Here is a 13,241-nt window from a genome sequence, read left to right as displayed (position 1 = left end):
TCCAACCTGCACATCCAGCCCAGTCCTACCTGAGCCAAGAAAACTCGCCTTTGGAGGAGGAGGAGGAGGAGGAGAGAGAAAGGTAAGATTGTGCAAAGCTTCTTCTTCTTTTTGGGTATATTTTGTGGTTAACCCTCACATCCAGGGCGCACACGCACAGAGACGCGGTGTGACAGTGCGCCAGGCTTTTCTTTACATCGCCTTTGGGTCACTCGTGTGTGCATGCTGAGGTGGAGGAGGAGGAGGTTTGGCTTTTGTTGTGCTGCAGTTAGGAACCAGGAGACATCGTCCCGGTCACAGTTTTTTGGCTGCTGGATCGCTCTTTAATCAGCTGATGTCCGTGTGACGGTGCTGGTGATGGATGAGGGCTGTGGAGCAGCTGGACGCTTTGGGCAGAGAGGTTTTGGACAACATGCAAGACGCGCACACCAGTTTGTCCGTCCGACACTGATTGAGTGCGCTTTGTTTTGTGCAGCCCAGAGGAGTGAAATAAAATAAAAGGCAGGACAGACCCTGGCACATATCTCTCTGCAAGTTTCCCTCTCCCCCTCCTCCTCCTCCTCTTCCTCCTCCTGCGGAATAAAGGAGCGTTTTTTCGGGCTTTTGTGTGCCTCGCCAGTTTGTATGGGTGGAGACTGACGTGTGTGATGGGCAGACTGAGGTGTTGAGCCGGATTTGAACTCTGGATGTCGCGAGTAATTATGATTACAATTACACGGTGTGCGTCTTAAGCCCCGAGACTGTCTTTTCTTCTTTGAGGGGCCCCCAGGACGAGACGCGGTGCGGGATGATTTGGGGAAATGTGTGTTTTTTTGGAGGGAGGAGTAATCCTGCATCTGTGGAGCTGAGGCAGCAGTGTGGCCAATGTTTAACATGTGAACTAAGACACGCAAAGATCTGACGGTGCACTCACTCGTGTTAACGCCAGACGACTACATTAAAGAGGCACTATGTAGTTTTAGAGAAGAATTGACAATATTAATGAGGTTATGATACAAACTCATAAATATTTATCTTCTTCCATAACTGAATAAACAAGCTGTTCTCACAGGGAAATACTGTTCGAGGCTAGAAAGGTGGCAGGGTCCGCCAAACATAAGCAAAGTGAAACAGGATGAAAGTGCGTCGTCCTTTAAGGTCAGTTTGTTGATTCAGTCGTGAAAACAAAGAGTTTGTTTTTATTTGGTTTGTTCAGTTTGTCAACGAGGGTTTTTCTTCTCCTCTGATTACAATTTCGTTCCCAAAACCACATAGTGCACCTTTAATGTCAGAAAACTACTGAATTAAAGGGGCACTCTGTAGTTTAAGAGAGGAAATTTCAACCTCAGATTTTAAACAACAAGGTAATAATACAAACTAATCTATTTATTTTTGCCATAACTGAATAAACAAGCTGTTCTCAGAGGAAAATAAGGTCCCCAGAACTCTGTTTGAAGCTAGAAAGGTGGCAGGGTCCGCCACTTATAAACAAAGTGAAACGGTATGAAACTGTTGTCCATTAAGGTCAGTTTGTTTATTCAGTCATGAAAACAAATAGTTTGTTTAGGCCTAAAAAATAAAAATCACTCAACGAAGATCTTTCTCTTTCCCAAACCTACATAGTGCACCTTTAAAGTTTGTAGTTTACATATTTTAAGCAAATGTGCGGTTTGTTTGATCTAAAACTTCAAATATGTGGATACCTTTGATTTTGACGTCTAAAATAAATGACTTATTATTCCTTTAATGGCTCCACTGGAGGGCTGGCTAAATATTTGAGCTGTGACAAATTATTACAACAATGCGTCCGTCTTAATGTCTCAAATTCAACAGGAGACTTGTGTTTGTCAGTGTTCTGTATGTTCATTCTTTTTAGGGGATCAACCAAAACACAAAAACAATAATTTCCTTTGATATAAATGTAATCATCTCCGGTTTTAAAAGCAATCCTCTCGCTCCTTCTTTCATCTTTGGTCGTACAGGCCGGTAATTCTTGGCGTTCATGGATCGGTCCAGGATGAAATTGAAGATCTCTGTAAAGCTTTAAACGGTTTATTTTGGGTTTTTAATAAAAAAAAGCTGAAAGCTGAATAATGCTTCCTACCCGACGGGCACATCCCGCCTCACAGAGAAATTCCTCTGAAAATGACGTTGATGTTTTCATTCTGCAGGACGTCTCATTGTTATCAATCTGTATTCATTTAAAACCGCTTCGAGTGATTTTCATGGACAGTAATCTTTCTGTACCTGATTTCTTTTCAGGCAATCCAATTTGATGTGATGATAGGACTGCATGTCTTCTGATCTCTCAGACTGCTGCAAAACATCTGAACATGAGAGGAATGATTCTGCAGATTGTGGCTTTTGTGATGCTTAATAATGACTAACATACGTTGCGATGACCACATTATGTGTTGCTCTTTGTATCAGATTTGGCAGAAGGGACGGTGTGTTTCTTAAAGAGAAGTGACGTGTAATTGTGAAAGATGCTAAAAGGATTATGAGGATGCTCAATTGTCGCTGCCTCTCTGCGTCTACATGCCTCCTGGTCATGTTTTATGTTATGCTCTACAACACTCTCCCTCCAGCTGTGTTTTGGAGAATGTAGATTAAACTGTACAGCATCATCCCATTTTAATGTCCTATATTTATCCTTAGGATGACAGTGCCACTGTCACTTGTATCAGATAATGTTAAGGCAGTGGTTCCCAACCTTTTTTTAATCTGATGCACCCCCCCAGACCTGTCAGGAGAAAGTACATTCACCTCCTCGTTGATCTCGGCTGTCGTGGGTCCACATGTGCTCAGCTGAGCTGATTCAAACTGGATGTCATTTAACACTTTTAATCATGAAGTGGAAATCATTATTCTTTGCTTTCGTAGGCTGCTACTACTTCGTGGAGTGGCGTGCTGGACATTTAAACCATCCTAAACCACATTTATCCTGAGCTAACTACCTCAACCTCTTCATCCATTATCCAGTATTCAATTACAAACATCCAGTTACATTAAGCTCTAACTCAACTGTGTTGGCTGTCTGTTACTTTTAGCTAACAGCTGTTCGTCCACTTCAGCTGGTTATCCATTGAGATTATTATTTAAATAATCACTTTTGGCTAACTTTAGACCAACACCTGGATATGGTGCCACTGCTCAGCCATGCTTGCTTGACAGGACACTTCCAACAGCATAAAAGGCTAATTATGACTTTCTCTTATGAATTTTTGATTTGTGGGGTTTTTTATAGGCATATTTGCTGCGCAGACCAGCTGGTAAACCTTTAAGCTAAACTTTCTTGACGTATGCGGCAGACGAACAATTGTAATTGGATTGAATCGGCGCCATGTTTGGGTCCGATGTCCAGATCTTGTAATACATCCTCGCTTCTCTGCTTCCTTGCTTAATAGTTCACACACTCTGCACTGGAACACAAGTAAACTAACCCTGGTTGTGAATCACGATGTTCACGCATTTGTGTTTTTTCTTGACTCATTTCACAGTTTTCGGAGAGCCAAAGGTTAATCCTAAATACGCCAGTACTTCAAGGCGGGGGAGCCGGTTTCTTTCATGATTTGTTTTCATCACCTCTGATGAATCCTAAACATGTATTTTGGGATTGCATTATTTATACTGTTATGTGGGGAGCAAGCTGTGTTAAAGATTGTCTCGGGCATGTTTTTCTTTTCCCCCTTTTTTAATTCAGGGGAGTGATCTGAAAATGTCATCCTCTGTTAAAGTCTGCCTCGGGTCTTGAGTAACTCTAGCGGAGCGTTAAGAATTAGCAACCTACCAACTGCTGTAGTGACATTACATATTCCTACTGAGAAGATTTTTTTCCTTTATTTTCAATGAAAAGGTGACTGCAGGTCAGATGCTGTGAGTTCATGTAGGCCTAAGCGCTGTGATCGTGAATAATTAGTCCGGTCTGATATTTTCTAGCTCGAGGAACGTAGCGACGAGTTTTTCAGGTTGCGGGAGTTCAACTGCCGTGGTGATTTAATTACCGCTGACCCCGGCTTTGACCTTATTGATGTCACCTTGCTCTCCAGAGGGGGCGGCTGCAGACCTGATGTGTTTTTCCGTATTGCCTCTGGCTGAATATTTGCAGTTAAACAGATTTTCTGACTCAACTTTTGTGCCTTCGAACGATAATTTCTGTCTGTGAAATGTATCTAGTCTACATCGTCTTATAATGAGCAATAAGGTAGCGAGTTGCCACTGGAGTCTGCACACAGTCAACATAGCCGGAGACATAGTCGGAGACGTCCGGCTATATTTTTATCCCTCAGAAGAAGCCATTTGTTGCTTCTAACACAGTTTGAAGAACAACTTCGACTAAACTATTATATTTTCTGATAATCCACTGAGCTTGTATCCCGCGAAGTGTTAATTAGGTTTAGTGAAAGTTTCTCTGTCGTGTTATTTCATCTCGCCTCAGTTTGATGTTTCAGTTTCTAACCGCGCCTGCAGAGAGGCTGTCTGATTGGATCAATATGACAATGTCAGTGTTTGTGCCTGCTGGTAATCACCTCAAGAAGTCTGTCTGGAAGTAATCTTTAAAAAACATTACAAACCTATTTCTCACATCCATGTTTTGTTATTTGGATCATGTTTTGTTGTTAGTTGGCAGCTCCCATGATAAGACCCAAACCAAGAATGACTGGATCCTACGAACAAGTGTTGTCTGTGTATCCAGCTCGATGTAGCTCATTCTCCTGTGCCTCCTAACCTTCATTGTTGTCCAAAATTACTAACAAGATGAGCAACAAACGTGGGCACTGTAGTTTATGTTGCACTGTCCTGGTGCCATGAACACCTACTAAAGCTCCAAATCCACAGCTGGAAGTCGTCCACAAACAAAACACACAAATCCAAAAAACAACATTAAGGCCTCGCTTTGTTATGTGCACAAGACGAGTGTGAATACAGAGCCAGCACAACGGGATGGGGTGGTTTTCTTGCACGGTTTGGTTAGCGCTGACGCCCTCCGTCCGCCTCGCTCCTCTCCTGCTTCACGACTCTCCTGAACCTGCCGTGTTTTTGACGTCCCCGGAGTCCCAGCCGCTGTAAAAACTTAAGTCACCCTAACCCTCGTCTGTAAACTGACCTCCGTCGCTCTCGGAGGCTGTGTTCGGTCCCATTCCAGCTGTGTTCCCATCGAGGCTGCTGAGCCTTGGTTCCAGTTCTGGTGTCTCGTATGTGCTTTGATAAACAGTAAATTCATCAAATTCAGTGCCTCATATTGTTTGTTTCCAAGCTGCTGTCGCGGTCATATGCCACTTTGGTTTGGGCACGGTTGGCACGAGGTGATCGATCATCCGGTTCCTCTCCCATTAAAAGAGTTCTTAACACTGCAACGCTCAGATAATGGAGGACAACCAGGACGACCAACAGAGGTGACTGAGTAATACATCACAGATCCTCTGAGTTTGGCAAATTCACCTTCTCTGTTAGAGCGACACATTTTGGGACTGAGTACCAGGTAATAAAAGAGAGTGCTGCAGCTTTTAAGTTCTTAATTAAATCAGGGCCAAAATCAACCCAATCATGTCGTCATCACACATTACAGAAACACTAAATCTCGGGAAATCATGTTGTTGTTGTAGCGTTTTAATGGTTTGAAATGAATCGTCTTGTAACTGCTTTTTTTTTATACTGTACTGTTAATTTTCTTAACAGCAATGTTGTCTTTGTCTCATACGCTGCGGATCTAAATATAGCTGACTCTGTTGCAGCAACAAAGCTGTGCACCTATTATCCTTTTCAAATAAACAGACAAACAAATAAACAAATTAATAAATACATAAAAAAATGTGCATCCAAAATGAACTGGAGTGGAAGTTTTAAGTAGCAGAAAATGGCAATACTCAAGTTAAATACAAATACTATGCAGAATTGTACTACTTAAGTACAGTAACTGAGTAAATGTACTTGATTACATTCCATCACTGAGTGCCACAGACAGGGCGGAGAGGTCATAAAGTATTAATAAGCGACTGTCTTAGTCCGAGACAGTCTGGTTTTGGTCTTTTCATAGATTTTGTTGACATCAATAGCCTTATCGTTTATTTTTCACACTGTAAAGTTTCCTTTTTAAAAACGTATTAGATATGGATTTACAAAGTGACAACTCTATTCTTCTTTAATAGCAATCAGGCAGGACTAAACACCTTCAGTAAACAGAACTGCGGTCCTGCATGAAACCTCTTTCAACATCACTGACCACAGACCAGCTGTGTTTGCTCCATCCACTATTCCTGTCCAACAAAAATGCCACTGGTCGCAGGCATACACCTCAGGCCCTGCTGGAATAAAAATATCTCAGTGCCCTGTCAAGTGGCCGTCCCTCCTGAGACCCAGATGGACGGATAGTTGTTGTACACCTCAGAGCATCATCCTCCCGAGCTCTGTGGCCGTAGGACAGCTGTGCTCAGTCAAGCAGGCGGCAACAGTCCCATCATCTCCCTGCACCTCTCCATCATCCCCAACCTCAGCTGAGAGATGGAAAAATGGACGAATGGGGGAAGAATGGGGATAGAAAAGCAATTTGCTAACTCCATAAATTCCTGCGCCTGTGGTACCTATCCTTGGCCGTGGTGACTGCGAGCTATTATTTAGAATCTGGTAACCGATGCTTTCCTATTAACATTAAATGGGTTGGTGTCTGCGGGTTGTCTCCCACGACACGTTTATGCTGGTTATTTACTGCGCGGCACTGCAGGCCTTGCTCTCTGAGCTGCTCCGAGGGCCAGCTCACAGTGTGGCCCCCTGTGGCAACTCATCCTTAATATAGCAGGAGGGGGGTGGAGGAGGAGAAGCGACCAGTTGCTTGATTCACAATCGGTGACTAAGAGGGAATGTTGTCGGCGTTAGAAAGGAGATCTGTAAATGACACAGGAAGAGAAAGCATGTGAGGATGTGATGGATTTTGTGTGTGCTGCCACTTTTCTCTTAATCTTAGCACGCGTCTGTTGGCAGAGCGGATTTCGGGTTGGCAGTGTCAGCCAATCTGTCGCTCCATCACTTTGGTCCGGACTGAAATATCTCAAAAACTGTTGATAGGGTCTGGACGATGGACGATAGCATCGCCGATGGCTGTCAGTCATTGATCACTCAGCCGTTTGACAAGGAAAATCTCATTACTGAAAACAGAAGTTACCGGATGTAACTCCAGTTCTGTGAGTTTATGCACAGTCATCTAACAGGCTGGTAAACCTCCTCCAGTCTCCACACAAAGATACAGTCACATCGCCCCACCCTACCTGTTGGATGGGCTGCTGTGAAATGTTGTCTATTCATAGTGGATATGACTGACTTTGATGATCCCCAGACTTTTCATCTAGCATGTTAGCTAGTCTTGCATAGCCAAACCTATCTCCATAGTCCATCTCCCAACGAATTTGAAATTATTATCTTGGGTGGCGCAAAACACAGGATGCAGCGACGGTTTCCCTGCAAAATAGTGTAGAGGGAAACTTATTTTGCATGTAGGAAGGCGAGCCAGGGTATTAAAATGGCTAAATCCCCGCAAAAGAATGGGTAAACGCTGCTAGCTTGTTTAGTTTTGTACCGTTAGCGACGAGGTTAGTGTTACGGTCACTTGCCATTTTCACCGTGTAGGTCAGAGGTTGTTGTCCTTGGCCTTCATATATCATGAAGGCCGAACCGACTGGCAGTCTTCTCAACGCCATTTAGCAACCTTAACAGTATAGGATCACTTGTTTTGTTCAAATTTTGTTCGGTATTTAAGTGATTTGAAACTCCATACTTACATTAAAAGTGTTTCCAGCTGCTGTTTCCACTCCGTGTGACCACCATGGTTGCCTGTTGCAAAAACAAATCCACCAGCGTGCAATGATTCTTGGGATAGGGTCGGCCGTCCTTCGCGGCACAGGAAAAGGAAGGACGCATTTAAAGGAGCCTTCGAAATGGGCCTTGTCACGGCAATGTCATTCATTCGGTCTTCAAGTGCAGTCGTTGAAGGATGAATTGAGACACAGCTACAGATAGTGGAAAGGAGGAGAAAACCAACTAAAACACTGCCCAAACGCAGGTCTCAATGACGGTCTACATACGGTAAGACCAGGACTTAGCAAAAAGTACAGCCTCACAGAGCTGCTAACATCGCTGTAGAGTCTTTCAAGTCGTTCAACCTTTACCGGGTGAAGAGAAGAAAAGTTCACACTGTAATAGAGATCATAGAGATCATACATTTTGCCCAGAATGACAATCAGGCAGCAGTGCGGTGAGCAGAAGATATTTAGGTGGTGATATTTCTTAATCCTGTCCTCCTCTGCACCGGAGAGGCTGGCTGTGGTTATTTTTCCTTTCTAGCTGCGTATGTCGGCATGTGGGACAGGTGTTTGACTAAACATTCACTGCCTGAACATTTCTGATTTTTTGCAGCATCTCACAACAGATGAATGATTAAACTTGTGACAATGACAAACGTCATTCGGTTTTGTCCTTTTTCAAAGTTGAAATCCGTTGTTTACAAAAAAGTTTTTGTGGTTTACTTTAACGGTCGATTCTAGCTCACGATTAAAGTGTATCATTTAAATGCAAAGCTACATCTAATCTAATCAATGGAGTCTCATATACAGAGCTTTTCAGGATGGACCATAAGCCTGTAGAAACATTGTGGTCAATAACATTACATCAGCAGTCCTCCACTCTGATTGGAGTTAATGGCTCCTGCATTGAGTTCAACATACTTCTTGTGGCGGCTGCTGCGTTTGTTTCCCTGGTTGCAGCTTCTTTTCCAAACTTAACCGCTTCTATACTGTTTCCAGTAAATCTTACAAGAAAGCCAATCGCTGCGGCGTGTCAGGTCGTGTTAGGGCAACATGGCGTCTGCTCTCCACTGGTCACACCGCATCTTCTACACATGTGCTAACGCGCTCCAATTAAAGCTGACATGTTCTGATCAGCGCCGTGTCATGTCTGGCAGTACAACCTCGGGTGGGCTCGGCGCATCCTCCGCTGCTCGGTTACTCAACTCCATCTTCGTTTCATATCGTCCTGCTTCTCAAAATTCATGGAGAACATTGTTGATATTCTGTGTCGCGGCTCTGACTCTCAGACAGAGCCCAGATGTGTTTGTCTTTTTTTTTTTGTTTCTTCTCTCTCATTTTTAGATTCAGGAAATGGGATGGGCTTATTTGGATAATTGCTGTGAGTCTCCTGGCTTCATGTCATTTTGGAGAAATAATGGAGTGTTATATGCAAGATGATGAACTCATTAGAAATTTCCCCCTTCCCAAGTCCAACCTTCAGGCTGTGAAAGAAAAAGGCTTTTCGGAGACTGTTTTCTGGCAAGCCTTTAAAGTAGGTATTAGAGCTGTCTCTGAATTAAACATTTTCTATGTGGAGTGAAATGTTTATAAATAGCAAATATATATATATACATATATATATTTGCTACTTGTTTTCTTTCTTTTGCCCTTTTTTAAGTGAATCTGACCTGAGTTAACTTTAGACATTGCTGGTGGGCGGATGCTTGTAAAGTCTACCTTGGCTTTTGTCCTCTCCCGTGTTTCAAGCTGGGTGTTATTTTCACAGTTTTGCCCATTATTCCTGTTGGTTTTAATAACATTTTATTCACCTGCACCATGGCACACGCTGCAGAGATGGCAAATCCACTAATTACAGGTTTAAAACGGCATCCAGTTCTGCAAGCAGCACAAGCTTTAACCTTGTCATTCCAACAGCAAAATGTATTCCCTAGTGGCATAATTGCCCGAGTCTGTAACGTTTTATATGGCTTCTCCATTGAGCCGGCTGGGCCATGTTTGCCCTTCCCCACACACCCCTTTTCCACCAAATTAGCTCAAGAGCAGAGAGGTAGCAAGATGGTGGATTGTGTTGAATACCTACTCTGTTTTTAAGATACTTGCAAATCCATCTGTCTTGCAAGGTCACGTCAGAAGTCAGTATGTTAAACCTGAAACCACATGCAACAAGTGCTGTTTTTCCGTTAGATCCGCTGGCCTGGCTCTACTTCGTTTGACTCTGTGTAGCAGCCTGGCGTGGCAGGGATTTGCATTTCCACCACAACAAGGATACCGGCTTAAAGACACAGCAAATCATGGCGTTTTTATGACAGCGAAATGTTTTTGTCTTGTTTTAATGATGTGTTAAATATTTAGTACATTCAACTAAAAAAAAGAAAACAATGTGCAAAATGTATGTGTTAAGTGTAGTGTGACGTGAACATAAAGTTTTTGTGTCACTCCGACAGTCTTGAGCATTTGTGTGGACACGACAATAAAATGTACATTTTGAGGTTTACAGCGCAGTCTTAATTAGTTCTAATTAAGCATGCTGCAATTTAATTATGGACCTGCTTATTATGAGCAAATCATATGTAGTAAAAAATTAGTTATTTCCCACTGTTACGATTATATAAATGGCTCTTACAAACACCATTATAAAGAAATTAGGTAATTCTCTGAAATTTCTGCAGCAGAGCATGTTAAATAACAGATTACATAATATCTAATCAGAGTAAATGTCAAAATTATGAAAATAAAATCCATTGTTGCTGAACTGATGGAAAACCTGATATTTTCTTTACATTTTGAGACACAGTATGATGCGTGAGACACGTTGAAAAGTCGTTTACATTTGCACATCTTGTTTTACAGAATAAAACACATAGCTATAGATTTTTCTCCTTTGTAGTCCTGTCAGCTTCATTTCACCAGCAGACAATAAAACACTGAGCCTTTCTGTGCTCGGTTCTGTCTTTGCTTATTAATAAAAATAACAGGATTATTTGAACACGTAGCACAAATATTTCATCATGTTTCAAAGACAACAAAGAACGATGTGGATCAACTGGGCTGTAATGCTTGTTCATAGTAGATGAGTGTGTGTGTGTGTGTTTCTAAAAGAAGATGTGTTATATTTATATTTTTAATTTATTTATATTAATTTATGTGAGTGACAGAAAATCCTCGTAGAATTCAAACACAACACACAGTCATGCAGAGTTTATGACCTCACGGCGTTCAGTTTTTAATAGATAATAAAGCTGTTTTATCATGATGAAATCACTTGGAAATCTCAGTTGATTCTCTCACCTTGTGCTTCACCTTGAAAATAATTACTCCCCTCCAAATCTATGATTGCCTGATTCATTTAACGTGTTGTCTCGCTCCTGATTGTCCTCCAGTTAAACTAATTTAATGTGCTCAACCTGCAGCGTTCAGAAGTCCTGGCCCTAACGTTGTCTCACAAAGACAATGAGTTGTAGTTTCCTCTTAAAATGAACCTGAAAAAGGACCTAATGACTGTCTACATTATTCACAGTCCAGAGACTTGTGTGGCTCCTCCTGTTGAAGCTTAATTGAGCACCACGGGAATGCTTCTCTTGACTGAGTGATGAAATAGGAATTTGACTTCTCCTCAGACAATAAAGCTCTGGGTGTCTCGGTCCCATTTCGAGCGGAAAGGGGCAGAATAATACAAATTTTGCATGCATGCATGGATTTGTGTGTGTGCGCGCGCTGCGAGCACAAAGTGGCTGGGTCGATACAGCTCTGAGATCGTGAGATCCGAGGTCATTTCTCAAGGCAGCGTATTTCCCATCTATGGAGCTAACGGCAGTCTCTCAGGGTTTATGATTTATCAAAGAGAAAGGTCACCACGGCAGGCTGCAATTAATTCTGTCTGCTTTTATTTGGTGCTGCTCAGGATGCTCGCTCCATTAGTGACAGATGTCATTAAATGGGTTGTCTTCAGGATGGGAGCACAGGGAGCGCGCAGTATTTATGTGAAATAACGCAGTTCAGAATCAGCCACTTTTTTCAAGCGGAGTTGATTCATGATTCATTTCTACTCAAACTTTATTTATTGAGTTTTTGAAAGTGGAATGTGATGTGCCAGTTTTGTTTTTTAAATACAGACGAAGGAAAAGCATCTCTGCGGTACTTAAAGGAGCAGTTTGTGAGATACGGCCATGAAAAATGATCTCGGTAGCCTGCATGAGGCAGGCACTTTACCTGGTGAGCTATTCATCAGCTTCGTCTTTTCGACGTTCACAATTGATGTCCAAGTGACGTCCTTACAGGGTTCAATGTTCAGTGACTATGTTTTCATCCAACCCTCATCAGGTGTATGACTCATCAGTCATCCAACTCTCATCGGTTGGCTCATCTTCCAAGGTTGGATGACAAAACATGGTCATTTAACATTGAACCCTGTAAGGATGTCGCTTGGACATCAATTGTGAACGTCAAAAAAACTTTCATTCTGGCTCTCCACTGAACGTTGAAAAGATGTCTTATAAATATGTTTTTGACCAGTGGAGACGGAACTATTTTTCTTACTGAACAGAAAAACACAACCTTACAACCTTTGAATTCAAGTTTCCCTCTTTTGACCTGTCTAGGATCAGCAAAAAACAAACACACCTCATTCAAACTCAGCATGAACTCAATAAAACTCAGCCTGGTTTGTCTTTCCACAGTCATCTCTGGTTTGGTAAAAATAAAACCTCAATTCACCAAATAAAAAGTGTAAATATTCCAGCTCTACACACCTCTACCATCCCTGCCTGGCGTATCTTGCTGTTGCAGAAGTCAAAGTCTCGGTCAGAGGTCTTGTATCAACAACGTACTGTATCCCCTGTCGAATTGACCTCAGTCAGTCTTGGAGGCTGCATTCCAGTTTGGTTTCCAGCCGCGTTCCCTCATATCAGGCTGCCAAACCCAGCCGACCTGATCCCTGTCGCCCATTGCTACTCCCCCTGTGATTCGTAGCCTGGTCCAGACAAACTCGAGGGTCACAAGCTAACAGTAGCTAGCTACACCCAAGGATAGCAAGCATCCTTGTGTGGCTGAACACACAGGCGTTGAACCAATTAGCATCCTTTGAGGAACTACTGCCAGCTACGGATGTGGATGAGGTGTGGTGACCAGCGAGATAAGCGACTGTTCGTTTGAAAACAGCAACTGTGGTTCCTCGAGAGCTTCGCACTAATCCTTCTGGCATCATTTATATCAGAACTGGAACAAAGAACGCCACTGGAGGCGTTTCTCGATGAGAAAGACGTTTTCACTCTGCTTGGGAATGTCTCCTGCCCTTTTTCCAGACGGTTCTGCGTAACAAACCATCTGGAGCGTCGGGGTAAAGTAGTGGACCAACCAACTGACAGACCATCACTGCTGTCCTGAGAGCCACGCCGCTGGCATTGCTACCAAATGCAGTTATATGTATGAAATATACATCCAAATGTGTGTGTCTATATATACATTTTA

At 42.6% G+C, this 13,241-nt stretch overlaps 1 protein-coding gene across 1 annotated transcript in view; it reads left to right on the top strand.

The window, feature by feature from the left end:
• drp2 (dystrophin related protein 2) overlaps nt 1-13,241 on the top strand; it is a 190,574-nt gene continuing 177,333 nt past the window's right edge. Inside the window, exon 1 of the mRNA XM_084352894.1 lies at nt 1-82. The gene's annotated coding sequence lies outside the window, so the exon portion shown is untranslated. The remainder of the gene's footprint in view (nt 83-13,241) is intronic.

Source organism: Pagrus pagrus (genome assembly GCF_965226575.1).
Source record: "Pagrus pagrus genome assembly, chromosome: 5".
Classification (NCBI taxonomy): domain Eukaryota; kingdom Metazoa; phylum Chordata; class Actinopteri; order Spariformes; family Sparidae; genus Pagrus; species Pagrus pagrus.
This window is presented reverse-complemented; position numbering and strand designations above follow the sequence as displayed.